At 47.8% G+C, this 22,019-nt stretch overlaps 1 long non-coding RNA gene across 1 annotated transcript; it reads left to right on the plus strand.

Moving 5' to 3' along the window:
* Positions 1-11,258: 11,258 nt before the first annotated feature.
* Positions 11,259-12,584, plus strand: LOC149345463 (uncharacterized). Its single transcript, XR_016282858.1, has 4 exons — positions 11,259-11,550; positions 11,663-11,813; positions 11,930-12,095; positions 12,466-12,584. It is a non-coding gene; the product is annotated as an uncharacterized LOC149345463 (long non-coding RNA).
* The last annotated feature ends 9,435 nt before the right edge of the window (positions 12,585-22,019 follow it).

Here is a 22,019-nt window from a genome sequence, read left to right on the forward strand (position 1 = left end):
CCACATTGTTCAATCGAACTATAAACGTTATTTTGTTGTTGTTACCTCTTAAACACGCCTCGGTCTCAGTCACTGCGTTTGCTTACCGGCTACGCCGGGCATCAAACGGCCACCCCCTCATTGTCCGGACTCGGTGATGATGTCGACTAGTCACCGAACCCGTGACAATTAACTGGCGTCCGCGACAGGACGTTTGATGCGAAGCGAACGTGGTGAACTGAGAGAGACTTGTTGAGGTGTTGAACTGTGCCGACTTTAGAGAGGTGTCGTGTATCAACAGGATTTGCTTTGTGCTGAGCTTGTAGCTGTGTTATTGAAAGTGTGCTTGGAGATAGAAGCATGGATTTGGAAAGGTTGATAGCTATGGGTAGCCAGTTGGGGCTGAAAAGCACTGAGCTCAGAAAATGGGTCGAAGATAAGCAGCGCGAAGAGCGGGCGTTTGCCCGAGAGAGAGCGGAGCAGGAGCGCGCAGCTGTGGAGCAAAAGCGCGCGGCCGCGGAGGCGGAGCGCGCGGCCGCGAAGGCAGCTGACGAACGTGAGATAGAGATTATGCGTTTGAAAATAGAGCATCTGCGACTAAAGAAAGAGGCTAGAGAGAAAGAGCGGGAAAGCCAGCCAACAGAACGTGTGTGCGACGCGATCTGCCGCGTCACCGAATCGGACAGCGAGGGAGCCATTCCTGTTCCGACGCTTGAACAGTCAGAAGCCGAGCGAGATGTGAAGCTTTCTGATGATTTGACGGCGGATCCACGGAGCCAGCTCCGAGAAGTGATTTCAGAACACTCTCGCATCTTCTCAGACGTCCCGGGCAAGACGGACTGGGCCGAGTGCCGGTTAGACCTCACTACCCGCACTCCGGTCCAGGTAAGACAATACCCACTTCCGTTTTCGGCGAGAGAAGCCGTAGAAAGAGAGATGCAGCATATGGAGCGACTGGGAACAATCGAGAAGACCCAGTCACCCTACAATTCACCGGTCCTCTTGGTGAAGAAACCTGAAGGCACGAACCGGCGTTGCATTGATTTCCGACGCCTGAACGACGTCCTGGTTGCCGATTCGGAGCCAATGCCCACAGCGGACGCGGTCTTCGCTGCAGCCGGAGAGAAGAAATGCTTCTCAAAGGTAGACTTTGCCAAAGGATATTTGCAAATCCCATTGACTGAGGAGTCCAAGCCCAAAACGGCGTTTTCAACGACATCGGGTCTCTTTCGTTTCCGTTTTATGCTGTACGGCATAAAAACTTCCCCGGCAGCATTTTCAAGATTGATGCAACGAGTGGTGGAGGGAATTCCCGGAGTGCAGCACTATTATGATGATGTCCTCGTTGCCAGTGCTACGTGGGAGGAGCATCTTTCTTCGCTGAGGCAGCTGTTTGCGAGAATCGAGATGGCCGGCCTGACACTACGACCAAGCAAATGCGAATTCGGGATGGAAAGCATCGAGTTCCTCGGGCATCGCATTGGTAGAGGTGAGCTGGCACCACTCGGGAAAACGCTCGAAAAGATACAGGCGGCGCCAACTCCTCGAACAAAGCGTCAGGTACGCGCTTTCCTTGGCTTGTCGGGGTATTACCGCGACTTCATCCCCGACTACGCAAGAATAAGCGAGCCCCTCACCCAGCTGACGAGAAAAGGAGAGAGGAACGTCGTAAGGTGGACGCCGGCCCATCAGGAAGCCTTCGAAGAGCTCAAGCGGCGGGTCTCAAGCCCTCCGATACTACGGCTGCCAGACTTCTCCAAACAGTTTGTGCTGCGCACGGACGCCTCTGATACCAGCCTTGGCGCGGTACTAATGCAGCGGCATGACGGAACGCTTCAACCGGTGGCATACGCGAGCAGAAAATTGCTCCCCAGGGAAGCAGCTTACAGCACAATCGAGAGGGAGTGTTTAGCGTTAGTTTGGGGAATACAGAAGTTTTCCACCTACCTGTATGGGGTACCGTTCTTAGTTCAGACGGACCACCAACCACTGAGCTACATCCAAAGAGCCAAACAGCTAAACAGCAGAGTCCTGCGCTGGAGCTTGCTGCTCCAAGAATATCAGTTTACCGTCGAGCATATAAAGGGTAAGGACAATGTCGGTGCTGATTTTCTTAGCAGGCTGCAGATTTGTCGCGCGGTTAATTTTCGCTATTAATTTATTCAAGTATTATGGCGCATGTGTACACGCTGACTTGAATTGTGTGCTAGTTTTATATGTGGTTCTGTCACGCGCTGTATATCTGTGCACAGGCCTGCTCGCCGACTTCTGTGGGTCTAGAATATTATCGGATAATATTCCGAAAGTGGGGAGCCGTGTCACAGAAGTGGCGGCAGCCTGTCAATTACTTTTGTTTGTATAAAACTGATGCGTCCGCGTTTCTTTGTATGTGTCTCGGGAAGAGCAAGAATGCATGCACGCTTTTTTCAGTTATGTAGACAACCCCTCGCATTGCGAAAGCGGAGGCGGCTCAAAGACGGCCCCGATACTGCCGAAGTCTTGAGCTGACCATTAGCGGGAAAGATGTTGCGGCCTACGTGACTGCCTTTTTGGTTGTTTTACTTTTTTGCGTTTCCAAGGTCACCGAATCGAGAGCCGAAGCCTGGGGCTTCTTTTTAGTTGTGCGTTAATTTTTTCCTCCTCCAAGATGGCGGCCATGCAGAGTCAAAGTGTAGGTGCCTACGTGCTCTCGTTGCGCTTTTGGTGTTTTGTTTTTTCGACGCCGACGCTGTGGCGCCGCGAGTGCTCGCTCGCTAGCGCCCGAGGGCTTTAAAAGGGGGCCGTATGGAAACGAACTTCAGTCCGCTCGTCGGTGGAAACGCTGCCGCCGCGAACTCCCGGGTCTCCGAGCCGCCGCACCGCATCCTCGAAACCGCAAGCTGCCCTGGACGGACGTCGCCTTCGGGGGCCGCACTGACTGCGTGTTTGGTGGATGGACTGCAGCCGCGCTTCCCGGTTGACTGTATGTTTGTTCACCTTCCGACTTTTGATCGAATTTATCTAATTGGCGTCTCACTTGTGTTCTGACCTGTGTAGAAATATTCAATGTATAACTTAATTCAGTGTGTTTACTCCTATGTGCTTTCCGCAATTGTTTTGTAGAATGTGAATTATGTATCTGTGAAAGCTGCCACATTGTTCAATCGAACTATAAACGTTATTTTGTTGTTGTTACCTCTTAAACATGCCTCGGTCTCAGTCACTGCGTTTGCTTACCGGCTACGCCGGGCATCAAACGGCCACCCCCTCATTGTCCGGACTCGGTGATGATGTCGACTAGTCACCGAACCCGTGACATCATCTAATGCAGCCTAATGAAGGACCTATATCTCTAAACGTTATTTTCCGTATTAGGCTGTTATTCCTTTTTTCAGAATTTTATACACCATCGAGCCAGAAGGAAAAGGTGGGCTTGTGCAGAATATAATAATAGAGGAAAAAAGTGCAGCGCAGACGAGTTTTAAAGTTATCATTTGCTTTGGCACTCTCTTTTTTTTCACAGTTTTCACAGCATTTCGTTCCTTGCCGCGATGGTAGGTGGAAGTGAAAAAGAAACCGTAATAATAATGGAGGCAGAGAGGCCACCAGGAAGGAAACTACCTGCAAGGGGGTAGAAGACAGCGAAAAAGTTAAAGGATGATGAGTGTGCTCTGTGTGGGACATCTCAGGGACCTTGAAGGTTTATCGTCTAGAAAGGGTGCAACGGAGGAGAAGGGGGAGGGGTATGCTGATACATCAAGCAACAAATTTGCAAACAACACGTCTGGGTATCATGGAAAGGGCCTGGCTAGGGAAAGTTTAATTATTTACAAATAGGGGACAAATGCAGGCAAGAAAACAACCCAAGCAACCACAGATATCCGTCGGACATACGAGCTAGATCCGAACGTCCTTTGCCGAGATCGGACGTCCATCGGACGTACGAACACAATCCGATTTCGGATATCCGTATTCGTACATCCGCCGGACGTACGGACAGTGTCCACTTTTGTATATCCGCATGAGAGACGAGGTGTACGTCCGAAGGATGTAAGGTCGAGTATTTTCCCAGGCCATGAGTATGGACGTTTCTTATTTCACAGAAAATTCGCGTCTTTCGTGAATGTATACTGTTTTATTTGCATCAGTTGGAGGGTTTGACGCGAAGATGTTTGTAAATTGGTGCGATTCCACTCCTACCGGCAGTGCAAGAGCCGCCAACGAGCTAAATTTATCTAAGAGGAGAAGCAGGTGCTGCATAATTTTGCAAGAACTCAATGACTATTTTTATATTTATAAAACTTCTCCAAATTAGTGGAGTTGTGCGACATGTCCACCGTTTTGCTAGCTAAACTTGCCATTGAAACCATTCGTAAGTATCAAAACTCCCGTGCATTCTGCTATCACCATCATCATAGTTGTCAGTTCGCGGTCAGTCCAATCCAATCCATCCAGCAGTACGGCTCTGTAGCGCTGTTGTTGATATGTCGCGTAGTGTTGTCGCGCAGAGCTTTATAGCTCTGTTATTATAATGTGTGGCTTTGTTCGGTCTGTGGACGAAAGTAATATGTAACTTAAGCAATTCGAAAGATACGCGAAGCGCCTGAAGCTCTTGTCACTGCGTCGACCTTGGTTTAAAGAAGGCTTAGTGCACATGTGGTTGCCTACGAAGGTATGTATCCAGTACACTTCTTGGAACTTTGCTTCTAGGACAATGCAGCATGCTCATATAACATTCGTTCACAGGACAGTGGGAGCAGTAAGCGCGAGCAGATGGGTTCCCCAAGTATGTGCTGTTCTCACACTTTCGGGAGCCTACATCACACAGCTGCGGGAGCCCTCAACTCGCGCGGCTAATTCCCATTCCTCTTCAGAGTAAAAGGTTATAGGTTCACTGTGCCTACATAAAGAGTGGCAACGCGCGAAAGGCAGACCATAGGCAGCACGTGTAGTTCGCAGTGGTTCGCAACGGAAGCTTTGCGGCTTTCTGTGCACAGTCGCGTACAGTGCTGCGCAGGTTAGTGCCCTAAGGCCCATGAGAATAAAGAACAGATACATTGTCAAATATGGTGTGGAAAAGCGAGAGCTGTTATTGCCTTATACTTATTGAGGTGTTTGTTAAAGTGCATTGTCTGTTATACTTGCAGCATTAAACACTTCTATTAATTGGTTCCAGTGTTTCTACTTGGGCTGCTGCATTGTGCCATTTGTTTCACATGACTGATGTTTGCCGCGTTCTTTTTGTTTCAGAAATCCTGTGGGTGGGAAGATTACGGATGTGTGTCCCAAGCTTGTCACATTTGAAGAGTCACATTTAAGAAATTTTCCGAATAGAACCCATTGCTCTGCTGATGTATCATCAACCACAATAAAATATGCGTGCTATGCATCAAATTGTTTTTGGTTTTATTGCATCACGCGGAGTGAAAAAAGCACGCATGCACCATATGCGAATATTCGAGAAAGATCCGCCAATGGACGTACACAACTGGACGTCCGTCGGCGGGACACCTTTCGGACGGCCGACGGACGTCTACCGGCTGTTTGCGGATGTTCAGCGGACGTACAGAACATCCGAAACAGACCTCTGTCGGCCGTCCGAGGGATATCGGTGGTTGCTTGGGAAGGATCTAGCTAAGTATATCAATGACGATATAAAGCAGTTTGGAGACGGTGCCAATATTATTCTGCTGGGTGAAATGAATGGCCACATCAAGGATCTGGATCGAGACTTCTGTGAGTGGCACAACCCAATTATAGTAAACAGAGACACTAAATGTGAGGAATCATATTTAGTAGCGCTTGGTGAACAAACGCTAGTCTTCAACTGCTGTTCATTCGAAAAACAATATAAGACATCTCAGAAATGCTGCTCCAGGAACTCATAAGAACACAAAGAAGCAAAAAAGGCACAGTTACCTCGAGAGGAAATTACCAAAAATAGGAATCTTATCGACAAAAGAAACAAGTGCAGGTCATCGTCCATGCTCAAATAAAGCAGTCCAGTAATCGCTGGTTGCCTAAAGTCCGTGACGCAACTAAAGCGGAGCCAAGAAAATTTTGGGACCATGTAAGCTAGCTGGATGAAACAAATCAAGGAAAGCAGCAACAGATTCAGTATGCTGAGGGTCAATGTTTAGAGGGAGACGATGCTGTCAACTACATTACATCACTTATAGCTGAGTCATTTAGGATCGCAACAGACGTCAAGAAAATTCTGGAACCATATAGGCTGGGCGTTTAAAACAAATCAAGGAAAGGAGTAACAGATTCAATATGCTGAGCGAGAATGTTTAAATGGAGACGCCACTATCAACTACATTGCGCCACTTATAGCTGAGTCATTTAGGATCGCAACTCAATGGAGGCCAAGAAAAATCTGGAACCATAGAAGCTGGCTGGGTAAAACAAATCTAGGAAAGCAGGAACAGATTCAATATGCTGAGCGACACTGTTTAAAGGGAGACGACGCTATCAACCACATTGCGTGACTTATAGCTGAGTCAGTTAGGATCGCAACTAAATGGAGGCCAAGAAAAATCTGGAACCATAGAAGCTGGCTGGGTAAAACGAATCTAGGAAAGCAGGAACAGATTCAATATGAGGAGGGTCAGTGTTTAGAGGGAGGTGACGCTGTCAACTATACATTACATTAGTTATAGCTGAGTCATCGCACCTAAATGGAGGCCAAGAAAAATCTGGAACCATAGAAGCTGGCTGGGTAAAACGAATCTAGGAAAGCAAGAACAGATTGAGGGTCAGTGTTTAGAGGGAGACGAAGCTGTCATCTACATTGCATCACTTATAGCTGAGTCATTTAGGATCGCAACTAAATGGAGGCCAAGAAAAATCTGGAACCATAGAAGCTGGCTGGGTAAAACGAATCTAGGAAAGCAAGAACAGATGCAATATGTTGAGGGTCAGGGTTTAGAGGGAGACGGCGCTGTCATCTACATTGCATTACTTATAGCTGAGTCACTTAGGATCGCACCTAAATGGAGGCCAAGAAAAATCTGGAACCATAGAAGCTGGCTGGGTAAAACGAATCTAGGAAAGCAAGAACAGATTCAATATTCTGAGGGTCAATGTTTAGAGGGAGACGACGCTGTCATCTACATTGCATCACTTATAGCTGAGTCATTTAGGATCGCAACTAAATGGAGGCCAAGAAAAATCTGGAACCATAGAAGCTGGCTGCGTAAAACGAATCTAGGAAAGCAAGAACAGATTCAATATGTTGAGGGTCAGGGTTTAGAGGGAGACGGCGCTGTCATCTACATTGCATCACTTATAGCTGAGTCACTTAGGATCGCACCTAAATGGAGGCCAAGAAAAATCTGGAACCATAGAAGCTGGCTGGGTAAAACGAATCTAGGAAAGCAAGAACAGATTCAATATTCTGAGGGTCAATGTTTAGAGGGAGACGACGCTGTCATCTACATTGCATCACTTATAGCTGAGTCATTTAGGATCGCAACTAAATGGAGGCCAAGAAAAATCTGGAACCATAGAAGCTGGTTGGGTAAAACGAATCTAGGAAAGCAAGAACAGATTCAATATGCTGTGGGTCAATGTTTAGGGGGAGACAACGAACTCAACTACATTACATCACTTATAGTTGAGCCGCCGCGGTGGCTCAGCGGTTATGGTGCTCGGCTGCTGACCCGAAAGACGCGGGTTCGATCCCGGCCGCGGCGGCTAGAATTTCTTTGGAGGAGAAATTTCTTTGGAGGAGAAATTCTAGAGGCCCGTGTACTGTGCGATGTCAGTGCACGTTAAAGAACCCCAGGTGGTCGCAATTTCCGGAGCCCTCCACTACGGCGTCTCTCATAGCCTTAGTCGCTTTGGGACGTTAAACCCCATAAACCAAACCAAACCATGCACTTATAGTTGAGTCATTTAATTAGGATTGCAACTGAAGGGAGGCCAAGAAAAATCTGGAACATATAAACTGGCTGGGTAAAACGAATCTAGGAAAGCAGGAACAGATTCAATATGCGGAGGGTCAATGTCAAGGGGGAGAATATGCGGTCAACTACATTACATCACTTATCTGAGCCATTTAGGGTCGCAACTGAAGGGAGGCCAAGAAAATTCTGGAACCATATTCGCTGGCTGGGTAAAACGAATCAAGTAAAGCAGGAACAGATTCAATATGTTGAGGGTCAATGTTTAGAGGTTTAGAGGGAGGTGACGCTGTCAACTACATTACATCACTTATAGCTGAGTCATTTAGGTTCGCAACTAAATGGAGGCCAAGAAAAATCTGGAACCATAGAAGCTGGTTGGGTAAAACGAATCTAGGAAAGCAAGAACAGATTCAATATGCTGTGGGTCAATGTTTAGAGGGAGACGACGCTGTCATCTACATTACATCACTTATAGCTGAGTCATTCAGGTTCGCAACTAAATGGAGGCCAAGAAAAATCTGGAACCATAGAAGCTGGTTGGGTAAAACGAATCTAGGAAAGCAAGAACAGATTCAGTATGCTGTGGGTCAATGTTTAGGGGGAGACGACGCTGTCATCTACATTGCATCACTTATAGCTGAGTCATTTAGGATTGCAACTAAAGGGAGGCCAAAAAAATTACAAAACTACTACGAAAGCCACTATCACGCAGCTCGCCGAATTCACTCATGATATCGTTCAGTACATGGACAATCACTTACAAATTGTTGCCATATTTCTCGACTTTTCTAAGGCTTTTGACCGTGTTCCGCATAATCATCTGCTAGCTAAACTTGCTTTACTTGGAATCCCGCAAACATTACTTATCTGGCTCGAGCACTTCCTGTTAAAGGGTCCCTGCAACGGTGTCCATGTAGGCAAAGAGAAGTCGAAGTATTGATAGACATTGAACGATCCATCATCCTACCGCAAAAATTTTTGATCTACCTTATGTGGAACCAGAGATAATGGCTATTAAAAATGACCACCAGCCTTTTCCCTCTCAACTCGTACACCGGAGCGAACCATAAAAAAATAAATATGACAGGCCGGGACCATGCTCCGCCCACAAATACGTCATCGACGAGATCGGTTTGTTTACTTCCGGTTGACGCGCTCTTTCGCTCGCTCGCTCGCTTTCCCGCTGTCTGCTGTGTTCACCTGTGTCTCGCAACCGTCGCTGCGGCTTCTCTCGTACTATGGACCCCGAGCTCAAGGAACGACTTTTGCGGATGAGGGCCGAAATGGGATTTCAGCCTTAAGGCGGGGACACATGTGCGAAAAGTGTGTGCGATTCGCTGCGGCGCGCCGTTGTGAACGACGTCGTAACGACCGATCGCAGCTCGTCGCCTGCGTCCAACCTGCTGGATGTCAACGACGAGCCGCGCGCGGTAAACGCAACGACGGGAAGCGGTAGTCAATACGAGCGCGGAGAGCGGCAGCGTCATGATGCCGTACAGCGCGCTCCTCATGGCGCTCGGGGCCGAGCCACGCCGGGCCACAGCCTTGATGCCGGCGACTGAAAAACGCGCTAGTATTGTTTGTTCTCGTCCATAGCAAGCTGTGGGATAGATGCATGTCAAAAATGCATCATTTCTGACGATCGCTGGCCAATACCGAGTTGCTGGTAAAAGTGATGACTGCGATACAAGCAAATTTCATCCCACAGCCGCTTTGGTGCTGCTGCTACTTGGTGCGGTTCGCCTGCCGTCTGCTAGCTCCGTCGCTGAAGGCGTCGTGGAAATCGAACATATCTTTTATTATGGGACGAGTTCATAGTAAAGCGATGTGAATACCCACGAAACACAAAACGTCTTACAAACGTCTCGAAACAGCTCCAAATGACTACAAACGTCTTGCGCTGCGTTCAAACGTCTCATAGATGTCGACAAGAAGACGTTTCCTCTGCGACGTCTCTTAAACCTCTGCAGTCAGATGTTTGCTGTGAAACTTCTGTGAAACATCTGTAGTCAGATGTTTTCTAGACTTGTTTCTAACACGTGGAACTTGAGACCACGTCAAGGAGACGCGCCTAGCAATCAGCAGAGAGTTGCAGCCGTGGATTAAACATGCTGTAAATCACGGCACATAAATTAGATGGCTCTCCTGCTTGACGTTTCGAAGAGCAGGCGCGCCGGTGCAAAGACCGCTCTTTGTATTCGAACACTGAAAGCGCGTTTCCTCCTACAGAGCCCGAATCACGTTCCACATCGAGTGCAGCTAACCCGCCACTCGTAAGGCTGGATTTAGGTAACATATAATGGCCCTGAAAGCCGACGGTAGTTACGCGAGCGAAAAAATTTGCTTCATGTTGCGAACGCCTCTGTTACGCCTCGGCTAGCTGGCGGCAGCACGCGGCCTTCGCCGAGCTCGCTCGCGCGCTATCGTGTCGGCAGATGTTGGGGGCAATAATCTTTCTTGAGTCACGCCGCAGCTTGCTGCTTGGTGTCGCTCCGCACGGTGGCGATGCAGGCTAGTTTGCCAAAGTGGTTTTAACCGTTTCAAGCAGAAATAAAAGCTGCAAGTGCTTAGTTTTACATGAAAGTATTAGATTCAATTTGTTTTTTGGTTCTGTGATGATTTGTTTATTTTTAGGTTTAGAAATTTAGTACTTCATTTGGCCATTTAGCGTTGCAGAGGCTAGCGATAGCTACGCGCGCGAAGTGGATGCTGCGTACCTTGTATGTTTCGCTGCACACTTTTTTCCGCGCTGGTTGGCACTTCACGCCGCTGCAGTTCGCAATTTCCCCTTTTTCTGCGGTATCGTTTACTACCAGTGTTGCACTGAGATGTGAGCCTCGTTTTCCGCAAAAGTAAGTAACGTTCCATTTCTTTTCTGTGGTGAAAGTGTCGGCCTTGCTTTAGCTAAGCCTCTAACGCGCCTGATTGAACGGTCGGCTAGTGTGTCACTCCTTTGGTTTACAAATCACAGAACAGTATCATCCAGTGCTTTACATACCAAAGTGCTATTTCAGCTTTTGTTAAGTGGATACAGCTGGGCTGCTCTCGCATGCGAATTGCTTTCTTTACCAAGGCGGTGACAAGGTGAATGTGACAAAGCTTCAAACCAACCAGCTTTGTTTAAGCGTACGTTGATAAGGCGCGAATTTTTTCCTAGTCATTGATTAAAGTCTGTGCTCTATTGCATTCTGGCAGGGTTTTATTCTTGCCAATGACTCTCATCTGGCCACCTGTGTGCTCTAATTCTTGCTGTGATTGCCGTCAGTGAAACTCGCGTTAAAAAGGCTTTGGTTATCTTCACTAAGGTATTTGTTTGGGCTATTCGGTACATTGCTAAAACTAAAGGCACAGCGCACGAAGGACCTGTCCTGTCCTTCGTGCGCTGTGCCTTCAGTTTTTGGTTATCTTAACTGTGTCAAGCTTTTATTTCATTACGATTGAGAGCCCCGGCACAAAGGTAGTTTACTCAGTGGTGCTGCTCTGTATGTGTGCAGGCTGTTTGACAGTGCAGTGAAGTACTACGGCTCTTTGCAGGCATGGCAGCTTTTATTTTTTGGAAAACCATTGCGCCGTGCACAGCTGGCGTTGTCCCTGCTTCACTGTGTGCAGTTCGTTTTGGGTACAGGCTGTTCAACAGAGGTTTTCAGAGGACCTCCTTGCCTGCTGAACTTCTCAAGTTTTGGTAAGCACGCTTTGCAGCTGACACCTTTTCTTTCGCTTCATGATTTCTTGTATAGGTCTAGGCTGTTTGCTAATGTTCATTCCACAAACCCCATTATTTGTTTGTCCTTTAGAACCCCAATTGTTGGCCAGAGGAGCAAGGACTTGGTCTAGATTCACGCAAATTAATTGCAGCACCTTGTAGTTGGTTGTTCAGAAGATTTGGCCTGGAGATTGCTTCAGTTCTGAGGTGGGAATCTGGACGAATGCTTCTTGTGCAGTGGTGTAAGTAATCTCTTGTCCGCTGTTTGAGCTTCATCGTACAGATTAGAAAGGGCTTGTTTGGCAATGCAGTGTTAGGAACCTTATACACACACACTTTTATTTGTCTTATCTTTCAGATGTGCCCCTGTGTGGCTGTCAAGGAAAGGTCCAAGATTTAACCCATCTCTGGTGTATACTGAAATGATGCAGGTATTACCAGGACAGCAGCATCTGTGCTATGTTTTTGTGCGATGGTGCAAGATGTCAACCATCAACCACTTTTGATTCAGCCACATCTTGCAGGTAAGAGAAAGCCTGTTTGCAAGATGCAGCTTAGGAGGTTCTGTGAGCACAATGTGCATCACAGTAAGGCAGTGCACTTGCTATTGACTGCTTGGCTTTCAGTGTCCATGCACGCTGTTTGAATTTTGCTTCTGTTAAAGGCCTCCACATTGATTGACTTCTTGAGTTTATGGTGAGCCGTAGCACTCTTGTTGAAATGCCACTTGCAATGACATCATATGCATATATGTTTTGGTTAGCTTATTTTATTGCCTGTGCTGTCAATCCTTGCCATTTCCTGGTCTTATTTGCTTCCGACTCCTCATTGGCCATTCTACATGCACCTGACTGACTGTGCTTTTGGTTACTCTAATATTTTTCACTTCTGCAGGCTGCTGAACAGAGCTGGATTTGACTTCCCCTTGTTACCATCTAGTTGGCATCCTCCTTGCAAGAAAAGCGATGTTTGGAACACCTAGCGAGCTCTTCATTGCTGTCCACATCACAGCAACTTGATCATCAACACATCCGTTGTGAACAAGGCCTGGGGCCGAATGAATTTTTGATTTAACAGTTGGTTGCTGCTCGACACTATCCCGCCATTCAAGTGCTTACCGTTGTAATGTCAGCCTTCCTCCTCTTTCCTTCCTCCATCTTCCTGGGTGGAACCCTACTATTAGACACCACAACCTCGTTGCTAATTGGTTGATTCCGCCGTCAACAACTCGCGGTGTCGTCATTTTGACGTCAGAGTCTCAAAATTGAGACAAAAACTCGTAATCGCGCCCCAGTAGTGTATACCCATGCCCTTCGTGATAGTTCGATAAAGTGCTACATTCGTTGTATCATGAAGAGAATGAAGTGTTCGCTAAGCGAAGTGTCCATTCGGCAACGACGCCGAAGAACAGCAGAGGCTGTTCACGACGACCTAGAAAACTGGGCATGGATCCGGCTAGCGTAACTTAAAGATGGCCGCCAGTTCAGTACCAATGTTGCCGGACTGCGTGCGTCCGAAAGTGCAGACGAGTTTGACGACCACAGTGTTGCTCTCAGCGACCGCGCGGCGTCCAGCCCCCACTTCCTCCTCTCCACTTTCCTCCTCCTATACTGTGTTGTTCGCTACGTAATGGGCGCGGCCGCTCTCCGTTCCCTTTCAGATACCCCGTCGGGCGCGCTCGCTCCCTCCGTCCCTTTGAGGTACCGTGTTGTTCGCAACGTAATGGGCGCGCCCAACTCACGGCCCCCTCTCAGATGCCGCGCCCTCCCTCTCTCCGTCCCTTTTGAGATATCGTGTTGTACGCTACGTAATGGGCGCGCCCGACTCACGGCCGTGTCCGGCTGGAGTTGCATAATTCTAGAACGCTTCCGACCGCCTTGGGAGCTCAGAATTTCGGCTCAACTGCTCTGCCACTACTGAAACATTGCCAATTCGCGGCCAGTATAGTTGGCATGCATATGTGGAATGAGCAACACAGACCACGCATGCAGGCATGTTCAGCCAAGTTCAGCGCGCGCCATTGACAAAAAGAATGTGTTTTCCACTTTCGGCACTGTATTTCAGGAAGCTCGCAAGGCGAAAGGGTAGCCGAGCTTCGTAGGTGCTGGGGGCGAGAACAAAGAGCAGAGCAGTTGAGCCGAAATTCTCAGCTCCCAAGGCGGTCGGAAGGGTTGTAGAATTATGCAACGCCAGCCGGACACGTATGCATACCGACTATACTGGCTCCCAAGGCGGTCGGAAGCGTTCTAGAATTATGCAACGCCAGCCGGACACGTATGCATGCCGACTATACTGGCCGCGAAAAGCCAATGTTTCAGTCGTGGCAGAGCAGTTCAGCCGAAATTCTGAGCTCCCAAGGCAGTCGGAAGCGTTGTAGAATTATGCAACGCCAGCCGGACACGTATGCATGCCGACTATACTGGCTCCCAAGGCGGTCGGAAGCGTTCTAGAATTATGCAACGCCAGACGGACACGTATGCATGCCGACTATACTGGCCGCGAAAAGGCAATGTTTCAGTCGTGGCAGAGCAGTTGAGCCGACATTCTGAGCTCCCAAGGCAGTCGGAAGGGTTGTCGAATTATGCAACGCCAGCCGGACACGTATTTCCTCGCTGGCGTCCCAGAACCCTCCTCGCAGCGTCGCCCCTCCTCCTCCTGTTTTTCTTCCTTCTCCTCTTTTTTTCTTTCACGGCTGTTGCGCTCTTCGGTCTATTCCTCCGGCGAGTCTGCCTCCGCGCACCGCCGCCGCGAATCTGCGCGTCTTCTGGACCTGGTCAGCGCGCCTCTCAATGTGCTGACGCATGAGCACGTAGGTGGTGGTGGAAACGTTTATTGCCAATGATGTAAATCGTAGGGGCGCCTGGTTTGCCGCAAAAGTTTGCATGATGACGAGAATTGGTCTGGGTATCGGGCATGCAGCAGTATTGGGTATTGAGCAGTCCGGGTTTGTAGTTGTCGCCAATGTGCAGCCTGCGCTATGGTGAGGGACGGAGCAGGGGGTGCGTATTCCCTTCCTTTGTCTCGGTAATACGAGAGAATATCACGGAAGGAGACCAGGCAGTGCGCGGGCCGCGGGCGAACGGACCGTCGTGTGAATCGCCCTTTAACGCCATTTTAAGTACGTGCGCAGTCGCCTTCTTTGAGCGAGGAACGTGCCGGCCACACAAATGGCTCGAAGGGCAACGCGAAAATCGCGAGCCGGCCGTCCTAGAAGCTCGCCAGGAGCAGAACAGCTGTGAAAGAAAATACGAGCAGAATCGCTTTATTAAGGCGAAATCCTTTAATGCCTCATACTGTCGTGAGCAGGGAATGCTAGCAAGTGTGTTCGAGTTACGGCGAAGAAAAAAAACTTTATTAAGACTGGGAATCGAACCAGGGCGTTTGGCACTTCAAGGGTAGTCGCTGCCATTCCGTCACGAACACGGTTTGAGCAAGAATAAAGGCAGATCTAGTGAACGCACGGGTTTCGTGAGTGAAATAAAACAAATAAAAAAATGCAAATATGAAAAGAAACAAAATAATAAAGAAATTAAACTATAAAGCATGAAAAATATTAAAAAAACACAGACACCGCGGTCCAGAAGACGCGCAGATTCGCGGTGCGCGGAGGCAGACTCGCCGGAGGAATAGACCGAAGAGCGCAACAGCTGTGAAAGAAAAAAAGAGGAGGAGGAGGATAGCGGAGGAGGAGGGGCGGCGCTGCGAGGAGGGTTCTGGGACGCCAGTGAGGAAATTGCCGACTATACTGGCCGCGAAAAGGCAATGTTTCAGTCGTGGCAGAGCAGTTGAGCCTAAATTCTGAGCTCCCAAGGCAGTCGGAAGGGTTGTAGAATTATGCAACGCCAGCCGGACACGTATGCATGCCGACTATACTGGCTCCCAAGGCGGTCGGAAGCGTTCTAGAATTATGCAACGCCATCCAGACACGTATGCATGCCGACTATACTGGCCGCGAAAAGGCAATGTTTCAGTCGTGGCAGAGCAGTTGAGCCGAAATTCTGAGCTCCCAAGGCGGTCGGAAGCGTTCCAGAATTATCCAACTCCAGCCGGACACGGCCGTAAGTCGGGCGCGCCCATTACATAGCGTACAACACGATATCTCAAAGGGGACGGAGAGAGGGAGGGCGCGGCATCTGAGAGGGGGCCGTGAGTTGGGCGCGCCCATTACGTTGAGAACAACACGGTACCTCAAAGGGGACGGAGGGAGCGAGCGCGCCCGATGGGGTATCTGAAAGGGAACGGAGAGCGGCCGCGCCCATTACGTAGCGAACAACACGGTATATGAGGAGGAAAGTGGAGAGGAGGAAGTGGGGGGTGGACGCCGCGCGGTCGCTGAGAGCAACACTGTGGTCGTCAAACTCGTCCGCACTTTCCGACGCACGCAGTCTGGCAACGTTGGTACTGAACTGGCGGCCATCTTTAAGTTACGCTAGCCGGATCCATGCCGAAAACTGTTTGGCAGTTGTCAGGCTTGATAATGGTCATGGCAGCAGACTGTACACAACAGGAGCAGAACGGTATCAAGATGCCTTTTGATCGCATAATGTTCTTTTATCCTCTTTATCAGCGCCAGCCGAGGACGCAGTTGAAAGCCGCAGTTCTCACTTGTCGGATTTTAGCACCGCTAGCAGCATCTCTGACATAGAAAGTGCAACGTAAGAGTTGTCGTGGATTTCTGACAATGGTGTTGGTGGTTTATGAAGATAGGATGACACTTGAGTCTGGTGCCGCTACTCAATGTCTAGAGCACGCCTCGCGCGTGTGGGCAATTAATAGCCTGCTTCTCACCTGCATTCCTTGCTTAAAGTGCTGAAGCCAGAGTTACCCACGGATGTTAGAAAATTACTAAAGACGCAGAGGCATACTGATATCACCAGCAGTGATGACCGATGGTCATTACCACTACTTTGGAATTTTTCGTTCTCTGGAAAAACATGTTGTGCATGTTCCTTAACGTCGGCACTTTGTACGAGGGCATTACACCAGTTCTCATGCATTATACTGAAAGATAGAATAAATCCAGCGGCATTGTAAGCAAGGAACCAGAATTTATTCTTTCACTCGAAACTGACGCTGCTGCATCATGCCAGTAGTTTAGTCTTTGCCCTCTCATTCCCAATCAGATGTATACTCTTATCACCAACATTTATGGGACTGTGCAGCGATTTGCGCCAAGGGTAAGAAAAGTGAAATATTCATTGGTATTCAGTCATCCTTCATCATCGTCAGCCAGACTATACCCACTGCAGGGTGACAGCCTCTCCCATATTCCCCCAATTAGCCGTTTCCTGTGCTAGTTGCATCCACTTGACCCCTGCACCCATCATAAGTTTGTGATCTAGCTTATGTAGCCCCGGAAGAATCGGCCGTTAGCAACTTTGCCTTTCAAATTGTGCACAGCAGTGAGGCTGAAAAAGACTATAGGCTGGGCCTACCCTCTTCGCTCGGTTTACTTTGTCGGCCACCCGCCATGGCACAATTGAGGGAAGACAAAGACAGTGATGTGCAACCACCTCCAGCTGGCTACGCCTTCATCTACAAATGCCCCTGTGGTTTTAAGCAATTCAATGGTCGTCCCCATGGCTGACACCGGTAGGTCCGCTTGTAAGGCAGGATTCAAGCGAGACAGCAGCACTGGCCATTGCTGTGAGGTGCGGGAATGGGAATTTCTGTTTGTAAATTATTTGCTTGCTTTTGAGGAATTTTAGGTGGCATGAATAGTCGATGTGTTTTATGTAATGAATGCATTTTTAGCCACTTGCAGAACAATTTGTTGCTCAGGCTGTTAAAATATGCTTGCGCTGCCAGGGAAGGGCATTTTTTTTCACTATTTTGGTTTGAGCCAAGTGACTGGACATAAGTTCTTTCTTTGCTCAGAGCTGTCCAATGTCTGTGTTCCTTGAGGAGTGTAGAAGATTTGTTATTAGAAGTGTATGCTTATATTAGGAAATTTTTGGTTCTTTTTTTGCAGGGATGCAGCTTCGCTTGTGACATCATGAATTAGAAGAGACCATCATCGTGAGCAGCTGGAGGCTACCAGAAGACAAGCATATTTTAGACATGCTAAATTGTTCTGGCAAATGTTGACAGTACTTTAAATTTGTAGTTTTCCAGTGCAACGGTGCATGACCAAAGAAGGGAAGAAGGATGCCTGAAGAAAACAGCGGAGCAACAGGGACAAGAGAGAAGATGAGACAGGTGCTGACTGGCAACTGAAGGTTTATTGAAAAGGAACGCATAAAACATACTCTCTTCACAACAAAGAGTGCACATGAGCTGCGCGAATAACACTGATAACCTGTCAACTTCAGTCATGGTGGTCAGGATACAATAGTTCACAATCATGAACAAGGACTGTGAACTGTTGAATCTTGACCACTATGACTGAAGTTGATAGCTTATCAGTGTTGTTCGCTCAGCTCATGCGCGCTCTTGGTTGTAAAGTGAGCATATTTTATGTGTTCCTTTTCAATAAACCTTCAGCAGCAAGTGTCACGACCTCCCGCCCCCGCCACTACATTTTCTTCATCATTCTTCCCCCGGACCGCGAATGACTGGAACGGCCTTCCCCGAGAACTTGCTGCTATCACATGCCAATCGAAGAAATCGAAGAAATCGCGTGTACTTGCTCAGTGATAATCTTATATTTGTATAAATTTCAACTTATTTGTTAGTCATTCTGTTTTTCATTTCTGTGTGCCCCACCCCTTATGTAATACCCTCTAACGAGGGTCTTTAAGGTATTAAAGTGAAGTGAAGTGAAGTGAAGTTGCTAGTCAGCGCCTGTCCCATCTTCTCTCTTGTGCCTGTTGCTGCGCTGTTTTCTTCAAGTATATACCAACTTGCCGTTTTACTGAAGTTGGGAAGAAGGATAAAACACAGCGCTCACTAACAACTGGTTATTTAATGGCGCAGACACTGCTTAAATGCCCTCAGACCAGCCCAGCAGGAAAAAAACAAACTTATCACACCTTTATCATAAAAAGTATGAAATAAACATATCTGCATTATATGATACAATTTAATTATTGCTCGCACATTGTGAACCAGCTTTTTTAATATGATGCATCTCTCGCTTCACATGGTTTGTGGTCTGCTTCTGCTAAGGATCTTCACACTTGAAAATCTGTACAATCACTGCAGTGCTTGACAAGTTTGGAACCTGTCTTCATTCTTTAGATCTCTTGCATGCAGATTGCATTCACGGGCCTCTAGCATTTTGCCTCCATCGAAATGCAACCACCGCGGCCAGGATAGAACCCGTGTCTTAACAGGCCAGCAGCCGAGCACCATAACCACTGAACCACCGCGGCGGCTCATGTATCTGTGTGTGTGTGTTTCGTAGGGCTGGAAAACTATTAACTTATATCAGTGATGTTAACCAGCCCAACAACTAACTCTGCTGTTCATAATACCTCTGCTCCTTGTTTCTGAATGTCCAACTAGGTTGCACTGCTACTTTGTTTATTTGTTGCAATTTTGTGCACAAAATGAATGTCTTATATTTGGGAAATACAAAGTCCAGGTGGTGCATGTTTTCAAGATGGGCTATTATGTACATAGTTTACTCAAGTGTTTTGTATTTATAACATGCCAGTTGAGAGGTGTGTGCACGTTTTCATGCTATGGTAATGTGCCTAGTAACTGTTTAAAACATTAGCTGTGTTTCTTGTTCCTGAGTAGCTCACATGTGTACTGTTTTTTTAGATTTGTTGCAAGTTTCTTTATAACGTAATTAAATAAATCATATCTCTGAAAATGTAAGCCCATGTGTTGCATTTTTCAAGCTATGCCAATGTGTTTGTGTAAATGTTGAGTGTATTATAAGTCTGCTTCTTTTTTATAAATTATATTTCTGTCTATTTAAATAAATCAGTCTAATTGTCAGAATAACCATGTCATGGAATCTTGTTGCATCTAAACGATAGGAGCACTGGTAGAGAGCTGATGAATGTTACATTTAAGGATTTATTTAGAGTAAGCGGTCTGCAAAGTATGGAAAAACAATGTGTTGTGCAGTGCAGTCTTGTATTTGTATTCTATAGCAAGCACCGCATTACTGTGTAGCAAGGAGTAATGCTCAGTTGCTCGTTCTTGTGACCTTAAGCTGCTGTAACCATTCTGGTATGACGATGCCATTGTCTTTCAAGAGATCACTGTATTGAGCAGCAGCCATTATTGGTCGCCGAAATATATCAGTAATTTAGAACGCTGTCTGAAGTTTCTGAAACATTATGACAGCATTGCAGCAATATTGCAGTAACATTGTCGTGGGAATGTTGCATGTGTGCGAATAAAAAGTTGTATCAACATTAAGAAAATGTTGTCGCAATGTTGCATTAATATTGTCTCCAGAAGTTGCTTTAACATTGACTGAAAGTTGACGTAACATTGGAGCAATATTGTCTCAACGTTGTCTTGTGTATGTTGCGTTAACGGAGCAAAAAGAGGACGCTAGCCACGTTAAGGCAATGTTAGAAGCTAACGTTGTGGCCACACTGAGGCAACAAAGCGTGCTACTAGGGTTGTTAAATATGCGATTTCACGTTGGCACCGCGAACCAATGATAGCCCTGCGCTGGTGACGTAAAGAGCAACGTTTTTAGATCCCTTTCAGTTTGAAAGCTGTGGTGCGCGGATTGTCGCCTTTCCGTTTCCTTCCGTGCGGTGGCGCTCGCCACGCTGTTTGCCTAGAGTCACTGGAAAAAATTTCAGAGTACCGCAAAGGTCGGAATTTGACTGGCAACACTGAGCGGCCGCTGCCATTTACCTTCCAAGCCGACTGCGCCGCAGGAAGGTCTAGAGCTGTGCACGGGTACAGTGCCTAGAATACTTGTATTCTAGGCACTGTAGCACGGGCTCGGGCCGCCCCGAAAACCCGCACCCGGCCCGGCCCGCGGGCCGGGCTCGGACCTTGCGGAAGTCTACTTATCCGGGCCCGGGCCGGGCTCGGGCCACGGTATATTTGTCTCGGACGGGCCGGCCGGGCTTCGCGATCGCGATTGCTCCTGCGTGGCTCCAGCAATCGGAGTGCAGAAAGAGACGAGCTGAGCGAGTACTTGGCCACAGAGTCGACCCTTTGCTCAGAGTTTGAGCTATCATAGTTTTGGAGAAGCAAGGCAGCGACGTACCCAAAGCTTTCTCTTCTTTCCAAGAAAGTGTTAGCCATTCCGGCTACCAGTTCAAGCAGCGAGAGAAATTTCAGCGCTGCCGGGTTCATTATGCAGGAGCGCCGCACTTGTCTCAAGCCGTCATCAATGGACGATTTGTTGTTTTTACATAATAACTTGGAGTGATAACTCTCTACATGCGCCGTGTTTGCATATACTCACTAATTTTCCTCTAGACCATGAGAGCCAAGCATTTTAAAAACATTGAAATAAACTGATTTTCCTTAAATTATCTCTTTCTGTTTCATCGTCACTTCAATTTCAGTTTTGCATGTCGGGCCGGGCCCGGGCGGGCTTAGGTTTCTTCAGTGTAGGGCCGGGCCGGGCCTCCGTCAGTATAGTGTAGGGCTCGGGCCGGGCTGAAATTTGCGGCCCGTGCACAGCTCTAGGAAGGTCGCCGTGTTGGAAGAGCTTGATATTCGGTGACGTATCGGGTTGAGTGAAGCGCAATATACTCGGAGACAATGGTTGCTCAGAAGAGAAAAAAATAGTTATTTTGTGCGAAGTAATGCAGCCGGCGGTTGCCTTTGCTGCAGGAACTGTGCTATGATTGTGAGCAGCATCTTAGCGCTGCTATCGGGAGCTTGTGCACGCCTTTTTTCCCCTTCCGCGGAGCAAGCCACGAAAGAAACATTTCGCCACTCCGAGCAGCAAAGAGACAAGCTCGTGCTTTTGGGCAGTGAGCATCGTGGACCGCCATGGGACCGCCGTTTCGTTCAAGCAGGACGAAACTACTTGACATTAGCTTCTTCTTCCCATCCACTCTAGGCTTCTCGAAGTCTTCAGCACAAAAGTGGTCCTGCAAATGTTTGTTGTTCAGTTAAAGAGTGATGCTGGTCACCCGAATGCTGGGCTGCCGAAGTAGGCTCCCAGGACTTTTTCGAGTGAAGCCCTGTTTCAAATATGTGGAACAAGAAAAACATGGAAGATAGCTGTAACAATAAGCTGAAACACCCAAATAAAGAGGCGAAGAAAAATAATACGTTATAAAGGTTTCTAAGTTTACGCAGTGACAGTTAAAATAGCTCATTTTGGACGTAAACACGCATGTCGCCACAAACACGCAGCTTCAAGGATTGCTATCATTTGACCCATTTCTATTTTTCTACCAGTCCCAACACAACTGAACAGAAAGCGGCCGTTATGTGAACGTAAGACATGCCCGACCATGCTTTTATTGGCTGCGATCGTCACGGTCCGCGAAAAACAAGTGCCATGGGTCGAATGTCTCGAGGCGCGGAAAGATCGTGCGAGTGCTTGGTGCACGTTAGGACGTGGA

Source organism: Amblyomma mixtum, chromosome 5 (assembly GCF_055824585.1).
Source record: "Amblyomma mixtum isolate Tamu chromosome 5, ASM5582458v1, whole genome shotgun sequence".
Lineage (NCBI taxonomy): Eukaryota > Metazoa > Arthropoda > Arachnida > Ixodida > Ixodidae > Amblyomma > Amblyomma mixtum.